Consider the following 11,289-nt stretch of genomic DNA (forward strand, 5'->3'; position numbering starts at 1 on the left):
CCCCCATCTGAACATGCATCTCTAGTTCGCTCATCTGTATGGAACATTCTGGAAGAAAATACTCATCACTACTTCATTACATTAAAAACGAACCTGTCAAACTTGTTTGTGCAAAGTTTTAAAGTTCTTGCCGTATTTGGTTTTCAAAATTGTATGAATTTTGTTTCTTTTACAGGATATTCATTGACGTTTTTATTTTTTAAACTGTCGTTACTCTTGAGATTAATTAAATACTTATATGCAATTAATATAAAAACATTCTATTACAGATTATAATTTATAATAAAAGACATAATGTAAACTGTGTATATGCTTAAAGTAATTATAATCCTTTGCTTCTAATGTTCTTTGGCCTGATATTCATTTCTTGTTTTTGTGCATAATTTTAAAACTCTGAATGTTTATTAATGACCTTGTTGCTTACATGACAATCAAGTAAATATAGAAACTACAGTAACTTGTTGTTTGCTAACGTTTAAATGTGATATCATTGATAGAGCTAATAGTCCGCTGTAATTATTGGAATCATGTAATCGTATGCTTAATTAGCTTTTAAACGAATGTGTATTTATTTATACAAGCACAACATTAGCTTTCTCGACATTCTTTTGTAAGCGTGGTCAGGCCAGACAGTATCAATTCCTGAACCCGGGATCGATTTCTGATCACGGGGTCGATTTGCGATCCGTTATCTATTCCATAGGACGTCCCAGGGTCCATCCAGGTCCGATGACTCGCATTAGGGAAAGTAAAATCGGTGGGTCACAGTGCAGACCTCAATATCCCTTCATACGCAGAATACACTAAAACATGTGAATTCTACTTCACCTGCCTCGGGTAGCCTACTTTATTGTATGTAAGCATTTAGGAGTGACTGCAGATATTTGCTACATTAGTCAGAAAAACGTCTGTATACTTATTTTTAGCTCAGTGGCTTAGGCAGTCTGTTGTTATGGGGCCCGGGGTGCTTTTATTTTCCTCGTATATATTTGATATTATATATATATATATATATATATATATATATATATATATATATATATATATATATCATCAACTATCGTGAGTCAGTTTATTGTATGAAATGTACGAGATATCAGTGTCAAATGAGTTGGTTATAAGGTAGGTCTACTTAGCTGGGAGCTTAGAGCATAGTCACTCAAGCTTGACCGATTATTTGTTTAACCTGCCGTGTTTAGTGTTACTGGACTGAAAACAATTCCTTATCGCAGAGCGTTAATATTAAATTAAACATGTTGCCATCTACATTTTATCATTCAACTACATGTTAACGTTGTCTGTGGTCTACTTATGTGATGAGATTTTTATTCAACAAATTCTTATTTAACAATAAGCACCCAACATTTGCTCATATCAAACTATGTCTTACCAACACGAATTGAGTGTACATTTTTGTATATATTTTTAAAAAAGTGATACTTGCTTATTTGTTTTACAAGTTGTATTTTTAATGTATCTGAGGCCTGATCGTTTTGAAAATGTTTTTATATACATTGCATGAACAGTAATGATGAAATGTGTATGCAATATATTAATTTGCTATAATTCTTATTCGGCATAATAAAAGACTTTATGATGTATGAACTTTAGTATCCCTTTACATGATGATGAAAAGTCTAGTATCAGCGAAATAATGCAGTAGGTAAATGTATATATATATATATATATATATATATATATATATATATATATATATATATATATATACCAAAACATGACAGGACACAGTTATTTCCCTGTGCTTTCATTGATTTGGATTCTTATCTGACTAGCGTCCCTTTAGCTCTATGATACAATGTACATTATCCCAGTCATATATTACACAAGCCTATCTGAGAGCATGTTACAACGGTGGGTGTTACAATTTACATAGTTATTACTGTGTTAGTGATACTTCAAAATGTAGTATAACTGCTTTAAGTGCTTGGAACTCTAGCTACAGTGTAAAATAATTGAGAAAAGTATTTTTGTTAAATAACTTTTAAAAAGCTTAAATTTTCAGGGAGTTTTGAAAAAATGCCCGGTATATTTTTTTTGAGGGATACATTACTGCCATGGGCTATCAAGTATTTGTCTATTTTAATGAGGTGTTAATTTTTTTGTTAGCTAGACTATCATTATTAATTAGCTAATTAGCTAATCACTCTACTGTCACTCTGACATCCCTTCTGCTGACACAAACTCAGCGTTTACCCTAACCTTAAACTGCTGTGAGAACGTCACGATTCACGATTGTAAGGGTTAAAATGTCTGTGGTTTATCTACCATAGTCAGTTGAATTATATTGCCTATTGTTACATAGAAATAATAAAAATAATTTAAAATAGATATGTTATTTTAAACAAAGTACCTGACTCGTTTATATTAAGACAAAAAACTGACATGGGCATAATACATTTGTATGGGTCAATTTTAATTGTGTACAATATTCCAATTTATTTAATCTTCTGTCGTCCTTCTGAGATTTGGAATGAGTAAATATAATGGATTTTTTTTGTTAATTTAATTATAATTTAAATCATTATTGTATAATTAAATTATAATGAAAACTGTCATACTTTACAGTATAGAAACTTGTGGTGTGGGTTAATCAATATTTTATTTTTGTCATAGTAGTCCACATTCCAGTATTTTTTGCATGCAACATTGACCCTTATGCCAATTGAAATTTTTGTACATTGTTTCACTTCATGTCTTCATTAGTCCTCTGTGATGCTCAAACTCTTTCTTCTCTGTACAATCGACAGCAACCTTGATAGAACCCCAGTGATCTTGGGAGTAGCCAGTGGCGTCACTAGGTAGGGTGGCAGCCGGGGCTGGCCGTACCCCTCTGGTAGCGCCATTGGGTGTAGTTACTATTTTGTTATAGGATTTTCTTCTAACCTGTTACCATTTAATACAAAAATTAAAAAAACTGTTTCTTGAAAAACATGTATATTGTTATTTTATTTCTTACTTATTAATTTCGACGAATTCGCGATATTAGGTTTTTTTTTTTGCCATCAATCTTTAATTTAGAAAAGATATATTGTTGAAAAAAGAAGGTAATGCTAACAAGAGGCAGAATGTACACAAATCCTAGTGAAATTTCACTTTTTGAAGGGCTAAAAAAGTACCAGCCTCGTACTAGAAGGTTTACTTTTCCATAGCTATTTAATGAAGACAGTCATCAAGTTATAAGAGTTTTGACAGTAAAAAATAACTCTAAGAAATCAATAATTTCTACGATTATTGTAGATGTTGTGGAAATGAAATGGTGTAAGCTTAATTTCTATTGCACCCCCCCCCTTTCACCCCCTTTCTATAATCTCCTGCCGTCGACATTTTTGAACTCTCAAATATCGATTACCCATATTATCCCAAGGTCTCAAATTTTTATAATTTTTTGATATGGTTTAGCTTTTGGGCACTGAATGAAGGAATGACTATGGATTTTTTTTTTAAATCAATACTTTTTTAAATATCGATTTTTTAAAAAACGTCCCATAAATGGGACGCTAGCTACGAACGGCCCCATGTACATTTATTGAAAAATAAAATCATTTATCACGAAATATGGCTAATTACGCGAAAATTAAACTGTATACTGATTTTGTATTATTAGACCAATGATAACATTGTTTAGGACAGCTAAAAATAATGATAATGATCAATTGGGTTAGCCATACCATGGTCTAAAATGCAGAAATTTTGTTCAAAAGTCTAGTTTTCTTTCAATCTAGCATCCATCAAAGTGAACAACACTTGGAAATAAGTAAAGCTGTTACTAGTACATCTAATTATACACACATGATCACAAATATTGTTACTATTCATCGAAACGGTACTATAATTAAATATAAATAATTGATTTTTTGGGGGGCGTACTTGAAATTTTCAGGGGGGGGGGGGACTTAAATTTCAGGGAAGGGTGTACATTGGTAAAAGTATGTTTTGTAGATAAATTCCATTTTGTTCTGGGGGCAGAGCCCCCCCCCCCCCCCCACCCCTCTCCGAAATGATGCATGAAAGAAACTCTGCCCTCAGTGAATTCGCAAAAGACGATCCGGTCCAGTCCCAGATGTCATCCAGCCATCTTCTCTTTTGTTACCCTCGCTATTCACCCCCCCCCCCCCCCCCCACAGGCGTACATTAGGACATCAGACATCTTATGTCTAGGGCACGGATTTGTTTCTGGGGGCTTGTATTGAGTGTTCATGGCTCTCATCCATGTATGCACCTCACTATGCGAACAGCTCCCAATCTAACACCTGGACTCTCCTTAAAATGTTAACAACGTAAAACTGGTATCGGGAACCTTTGGATGGGAATTTTATTGGGGCATGACAATAGTACACAGCTAATTCTTATTTCTGCTATATGTAGCTTGAGCTCTTATATGAAGAGAGTTATCCAACCCTCTTGAATGAATCATTTCACCTCAATCGTGGGCGCGTGGCCATTGTTATTATTCTGGTTTGTTATAATTTTAATATCACGCGCTACTAAATTTACAGCAATAATAAATTAGTTTGTATTCAATGATATTAAATACTTCAGTAAGCGTAATTCTGAAAACTTAAAAATAAAATGTAAGTTTTTCAATATTTGCAATTTTTAATACAATAATATATAAGAAAATATAGGTCAAGGTCATAATTAAATATCTATAAATAATACTTAACACCCTAAAGTCAACAGTTAACAAAGTCAACAATTGTTTAACCATAATTAACCATTTAACATAAATATTTGCATCTGTGTTTCTCGCTAGTGTCCAATAAATGTGACGTTTGTGTAACAATCTCCATAAATATAGGTCAAGGTCATAATTAAATATCTATAAATAGTACTTAACACCCCAAAGTCAGGAGTTAACATAGTCAACAATTGTTTCATCATAAATAACCATTTAACATAAACATTTGCATATGTGTTTCTCGCTAGTGTCCAATAAATGTGACGTTTGTGTAACAATCTACATGGGGCCATTCGTTGCTAGCGTCCCACTTATGGGACGCTTGTTGTACACTTGATATAACGAAGTAGTAAAAAAAAATTGTTATTCTTAAATTTGTATCAGATAGAAATATGGTACTGCTACAAGTTTCAAATGTATTTTGCACTTAAAATGTTAATATTTTAGAAGATATGCATTTTCCTGTGCGCATATTTTCTTTTTTCCGCCATTTTGACAAGTCCTTCAAATCCGGCACTATAACATTTTACTAAATTAATTTTTTTCACAAAACACACATAAATTCAATAGTCTAACCATTTTCAAATACAATGAAACATAATTTGTGTTTTAACTAGTTTTTAATAAATTTTAGCAATTTTTTTTACAAGCGTCCCATAAGTGGGACGCTAGCAGAATATGGGTTAAAACAACACTTTGGCCACAAAAATTGCTTTCTGGCAACTCAAAAGTTGACGTCATTTTCTGGCAATATCTGAAACTTCCGTCACAACATAAACAACAGTGTGAAAAACTGAAAACATCAAATGGCATTAACCAGATCTAAATACAAGCTCGTTTACTGGTCGATAAGCTTCGGTATCCAAATAGGTTGGTAAATTATTAGTATATAAAAATATAAATATTTTGCACAACACTCATAAATAAATAAATTGGATGTTTCTACAGGCAAAATTAAACTAATGTAATTTTTATCTAAAATTTTATTAAAATGAAATTATGATTCGTTAGCTAGTTTAGTCAGATGAGATAGGTCTACACACAAAAGAGTAAATAAAAATATCAGCTTGAAACTGGAGTAAGTAAATGACATTATCTAAGAAAAAAAAAATGGAATTGAATGCTGATGTTTATAGTGTGATGTCTGTGGATTAAGTGTAACAAACGGCGCTATTACGCTAAACGATGGTTGTAATCAAAATATGCATTTTAAAAACTTAACCAAATAAAACAAACTAGAAGAGAAACGTAACGATATTATGGAACTGTAGTGAGATCGTCTGAAAGAGAGGAGGGAGGGGAAGCTGAATTACCATGGCAAAAAATAACCACCAATCAAAAGCATTTCGAAGCGTCGTCCCGGTTGTATTCACTATAGGGAGCTGAATGGAATTATAAGAAGAAAAAAGTAAAGTCTAGAGGGTAGTTCATCATCATCATCATCACTATCATCATCATCATCATCACTATCATCATCATCACTATCATCATCATCATCATCACTATCATCATCATCATCATCATCATCATCATTCATGTGGGTCCCTTGTGGATTGTAGGGAACAACGACACCTCTTCATCAACACCTCTCCAACGACACCTCTCCAACGACACCTCTCCATCGACACCTCTCTATCCACACCTCTCCAACGACACCTATCCATCGACAGCTCTCCAACGACACCTCTCCATCGACACCTATCCAACGACACCTCTCCAACGACACCTCTCCATCGACACCTCTCGAGCGACACCTCTCCATCGACACCTCTTCATCGACACCACTCCATTGAACTCCATGACACTCCGACAGCGTATGCTTCATTGGGGATCCGGACAAAAGGCCGACATGGACAAAAGGCCAACACGGACAAAAGGCCGACACGGATAAAAGGCCGACACGGACAAAAGGCCGACATGGACAAAAGGCCGACAAGACAAGAGGCCGACTGCCAAAAGGCCGACATCCAAAAGGCCTATTGGCTGTCGGCTTTATGTCTTGTCGGCCTTATGTCCTGTCGGCCTTTTGGCTGTCGGCCTTTTGTCCGTGTCGGCCTTTTGTCTTTTCGGCCTTTTGGATGTCGGCCTTTTGTCCTAAACCCGCTTCATTGACAGTTAATCTTTTCCGATTTCATCGGTCTGCTTTTGTCTGCCTACTTTTCCGATTTCTTTCGGTCTGCCTACTTTTCCGATTTCTTTCGGTCTGCTTACTTTTCCGATTTCTTTCGGTCTGCCTACTTTTCCGATTTCTTTCGGTCTGCCTACTTTTCCGATTTCTTTCGGTCTGCCTTCTTTTCCGATTTCTTTCGGTCTGCTTACTTTTCCGATTTCTTTCGGTCTGCCTACTTTTCCGATTTCTTTCGGTCTGCCTACTTTTCCGATTTCTTTCAGTCTGCTTACTTTTCCGATTTCTTTCGGTCTGCCTACTTTTCCGATTTCTTTCGGTCTGCCTACTTTTCCGATTTCTTTCGGTCTGCCTACTTTTCCGATTTCTTTCGGTCTGCCTACTTTTCCGTTTTCTTTTGTCTGCCTACTTTTCCGATTTCTTTTGTCTGCCTACTTTTCCGATTTCTTTTGTCTGCCTACTTTTCCGATTTCTTTCGGTCTGCCTACTTTTCCGATTTCTTTCGGTCTGCCTACTTTTCCGATTTCTTTGGGTCTGCCTACTTTTCCGATTTCTTTCGGTCTGCCTACTTTTCCGATTTCTTTTGTCTGCCTACTTTTCCGATTTCTTTCGGTCTGCCTACTTTTCCGATTTCTTTGGGTCTGCCTACTTTTCCGATTTCTTTCGGTCTGCTTACTTTTCCGATTTCTTTCGGTCTGCCTACTTTTGCGATTTCTTTCGGTCTGCTTACTTTTCCGATTTCTTTCGGTCTGCCTACTTTTCCAATTTCTTTCGGTCTGCCTACTTTTCCGATTTCTTTCGGTCTGCCTACTTTTCCGATTTCTTTCGGTCTGCCTACTTTTCCGATTTCTTTCGGTCTGCCTACTTTTCCGATTTCTTTTGTCTGCCTACTTTTCCGATTTCTTTCGGTCTGCCTACTTTTCCGATTTCTTTCGGTCTGCCTACTTTTCCGATTTCTTTCGGTCTGCTTACTTTTCCGATTTCTTTTGTCTGCCTACTTTTCCGATTTCTTTTGTCTGCCTACTTTTCCGATTTCTTTTTGTCTGCCTACTTTTTCCTTTCCTTGGGGGTATTCCTCTCTGGTGATATTGTTTATGCGTTGTGTGTGTGTGCGTGTGTATGTGTGTGCGTGTGTATGTGTGTGTGTGTAAAATTGTGTTTTTGAATACTGATAAACAGATGCAATTATTTTTTAAAATATTTTGTAGAACGAGATCGTTTATCCGTTTTTTTTCCTCACTCAACAGTATGCTTGTCCATCCGACTGTGGGCACATAAGGACCATGGTAAGTCGATAGAGAACTCTGAAAGCTAATCCATTGTAACATATGGTGAAAACTTTTAAAAAAAAATATTTCATGTAATTTTTGTCGGCAAAATAAAACACTGCATATTTTATGTTCACACATTCCACACTCACTGCGAAAGTAAGTAAAAGTTTCCCTTTCAAACCTGACGGTCTATGGGGCAAGTGAAGTAGTGTTCACTTGTTTTTGTGACCTCGGCATATGATTCGAACCCGAGGCTTACGGGTTAGCAGTCCAGCTCTCTACCGCTAGACCACTCCGTCCCACACTCATTGTTAGTCCCTCTTTATTAGTATAGTAGATGCCATTTTACCTTTTATGCCCAAAACACATGAGGTAGATGAAGTAGAGCGCATCTTTTACAATAACCTCGGCATACGAGATAGAGCCCAGGATCTGAACTCGATGCTTTCGGGGTAGAAGTCACGAGATCTAACACCCGACAACGCCGTTTCCATAGTTTTTTAAATAGTTTTAGTAATTTAGTATTTTACACCTAGTAAAATTTAGGACTACATACAAACAAGTCAAGGTGTAAACATTTGAGGCTAATAATAGTCGACTAAAAATAAATAGTACGACAAGCAGGAGGAAATATCAGCGACTTGCAACAACTAAGCAACAGTTCCTGTCCCCAGATCACAAGGCTTGCTTTATCTACCACGGCAACAGCACATACATCTACGAGCTATGCAAGCACGGGTGTTGCGGGGAGATTGACAGACAAGAATGTTGCTGGCGGTATGTTCATAGGCGTATCCAACCTCAAGTTACGTTAGGTTAACCTGTCGCCCCCCCCCCCCCCCGTGATATAAGCCGAGGACATGAGCTTCAGAGTTTCTTCCAGGCATCTCTTCGGGAGGGGGGGGGGGGCAAAGCCCCCTCGAAAAAATTCTACCGCCCCTCCCCCTTCCCCCCCCCCCCCCGAACGTAATGAAATTTATATAATTTATATAGAAAATATATACTTTTAACAGTGTCCGCCCCCCCCCCCCCGAAGAAAGTCTACCGCCCCCCCCCCCCGAAAATTTCAAGTGCCCCCCCCGGAGAAAAAAGTCTGCAAGAAACACTGATGAGCTTTCCAGGCAACTCTGTTCTGAGCTAGTCTTTCTAGATGTTCCAGGTGTCTCCGATCTTCTTAGTGTCTTCTTCCAGGTCACGTCTCCAGGTCTTCCTTGGTCGGTCTCTTTATGGGGGGGGGGGGGGGGGGGGGGTCTAAGCATAAATAGCTCTACAGTGACATTTCTAGACTTCCGATGTCCATTCCTCTACAACAAAACCCAACACACACGTCGCCATGTTATAGCCATCTATTCGCACGTCTTTATTTGATCAACAGATGGATTTACGCTGCCGGTCTTGCGGCTGTAGTAGGGGACATTTTTATATACATGGATTATTGCTTCACGGTGACAAATTTGATATTTGAAATTCTTCTAGGTAAGCGATGTTTCAACCTACATGCTGGTTTTTAGTGTTTCTACTCCAAAACAGAACCGGAAAAAATGTAATAATATTATGATTGAAAATTCTCTTTTATTTTCTCTCTCTCCCTCTCTCTCTATCTTTATATATATATATATATATATATATATATATATATATATATATATATATATATATATATATATATATATATATATATTCGACGTTTTAATACTTTTGCTTTTCTAGAATTTTCTTAGAGACTTATTTTCTTTCGAAATTGTTATTCTTTGAAATATCTAATTTATCTCATCAAACATGTTATTCAACTAATAAAAACAGTTTCGAAATTCCGCTTGGGAAAATTCATAATTTGTAGTTGCGATTTGATAAACTTTCTGGTAATTTTGTTTTGTTCTCCTAATGCTATGGTCTTTTCAGAATTGCGTTATCATCTTGTTCTAGGGTATTCTAAACCTTAAGTCGACCGTATGCTAATATCATCTTGGTCTAGGGTATTCTAAACCTTAAGTCGACCGTATGCTGATATCATCTTGGTCTAGGGTATTCTAAACCTTAAGTCGACCGTATGCTGATAAAATCGAATGAATAAGAAGAACAGGAAGGCGAAAGATAATACGAACATGAATAGACCTGGGTTGTTTATAGTGTAACACGGCATTCATAGGTCGTATTTCTTCCCCTTTAGTATTGATTGTTTGTGCCTTTTAGATCATAGTTTGCTTGCTGAAAACAAAATGTTCATTCACTATAACAAACCGACCGAGTCATATAAAAGTTGAAAGCCTAAGTGTAATCAATAAAGTTCCGGTCTGGTGAGATGGTGGGGAAGGGGGGGGGGGGATATTTTTTCTTTGATTTTGTTGTAAAAATGACATTTTGTAAAAATGATATTTTGTAAAAATGACATTTGGAAAAGACATTTTGTAAAAATGACATCCCTACTTTTTACAGAATTTATACCAATGAGGCGAGCTGAGTCCGTCCCCGCCCCAGTGTTGCGCAGGCGCACTTCAGTTGGTCTCAAATACTTCCCACGAACATCCAGCCGGGTTAGCGCCCCTCCCAGTTAACAGAAAGACAACAGATGTGTACCACAGCAACACCAACTGTGTACCACACCAACACCAACTGTGTACCACACCAACACCAACTGTGTAATACAACAACACCAACTGTGTACCACACCAACACCAACTGTGTACCACACCAACACCAACTGTGTACCACACCAACACCAACTGTGTACCACACCAACACCAACTGTGTACCACACCAACACCAACTGTGTACCACACCAACACCAGCTGTGTACCACACCAACACCAACTGTGTACCACACCAACACCAGCTGTGTACCACACCAACACCAACTGTGTACCACACCAACACCAGCTGTGTACCACACCAACACCAACTGTGTACCACACCAACACCAGCTGTGTACCACACCAACACCAACTGTGTACTACACCAACTGTGTACCACACCAACACCAACTGTGTACCACACCAACACCAACTGTGTACCACACCAACACCAACTGTGTACCACACCAACACCAGCTGTGTACCACACCAACACCAACTGTGTACCACACCAACACCAACTGTGTACCACACCAACACCAACTGTGTACCACACCAACACCAACTGTGTACCACAGCAACACGATCCATCACAAAGTACACACACATTCTTGTTTCACAATC

At 37.3% G+C, this 11,289-nt stretch overlaps 1 long non-coding RNA gene across 1 annotated transcript; it reads left to right on the forward strand.

The window, feature by feature from the left end:
• The first annotated feature begins 8,768 nt into the window (after window positions 1–8,768).
• LOC131951979 (uncharacterized) lies at window positions 8,769–10,720 on the forward strand. The gene is made up of 3 exons (XR_009388466.1): window positions 8,769–8,872; window positions 9,471–9,571; window positions 10,532–10,720. It is a non-coding gene; the product is annotated as an uncharacterized LOC131951979 (long non-coding RNA).
• The last annotated feature ends 569 nt before the right edge of the window (window positions 10,721–11,289 follow it).

Source organism: Physella acuta, unplaced genomic scaffold (assembly GCF_028476545.2).
Source record: "Physella acuta isolate Inbredline_101_S28 unplaced genomic scaffold, ASM2847654v3 ptg000842l, whole genome shotgun sequence".
NCBI lineage: Eukaryota > Metazoa > Mollusca > Gastropoda > Physidae > Physella > Physella acuta.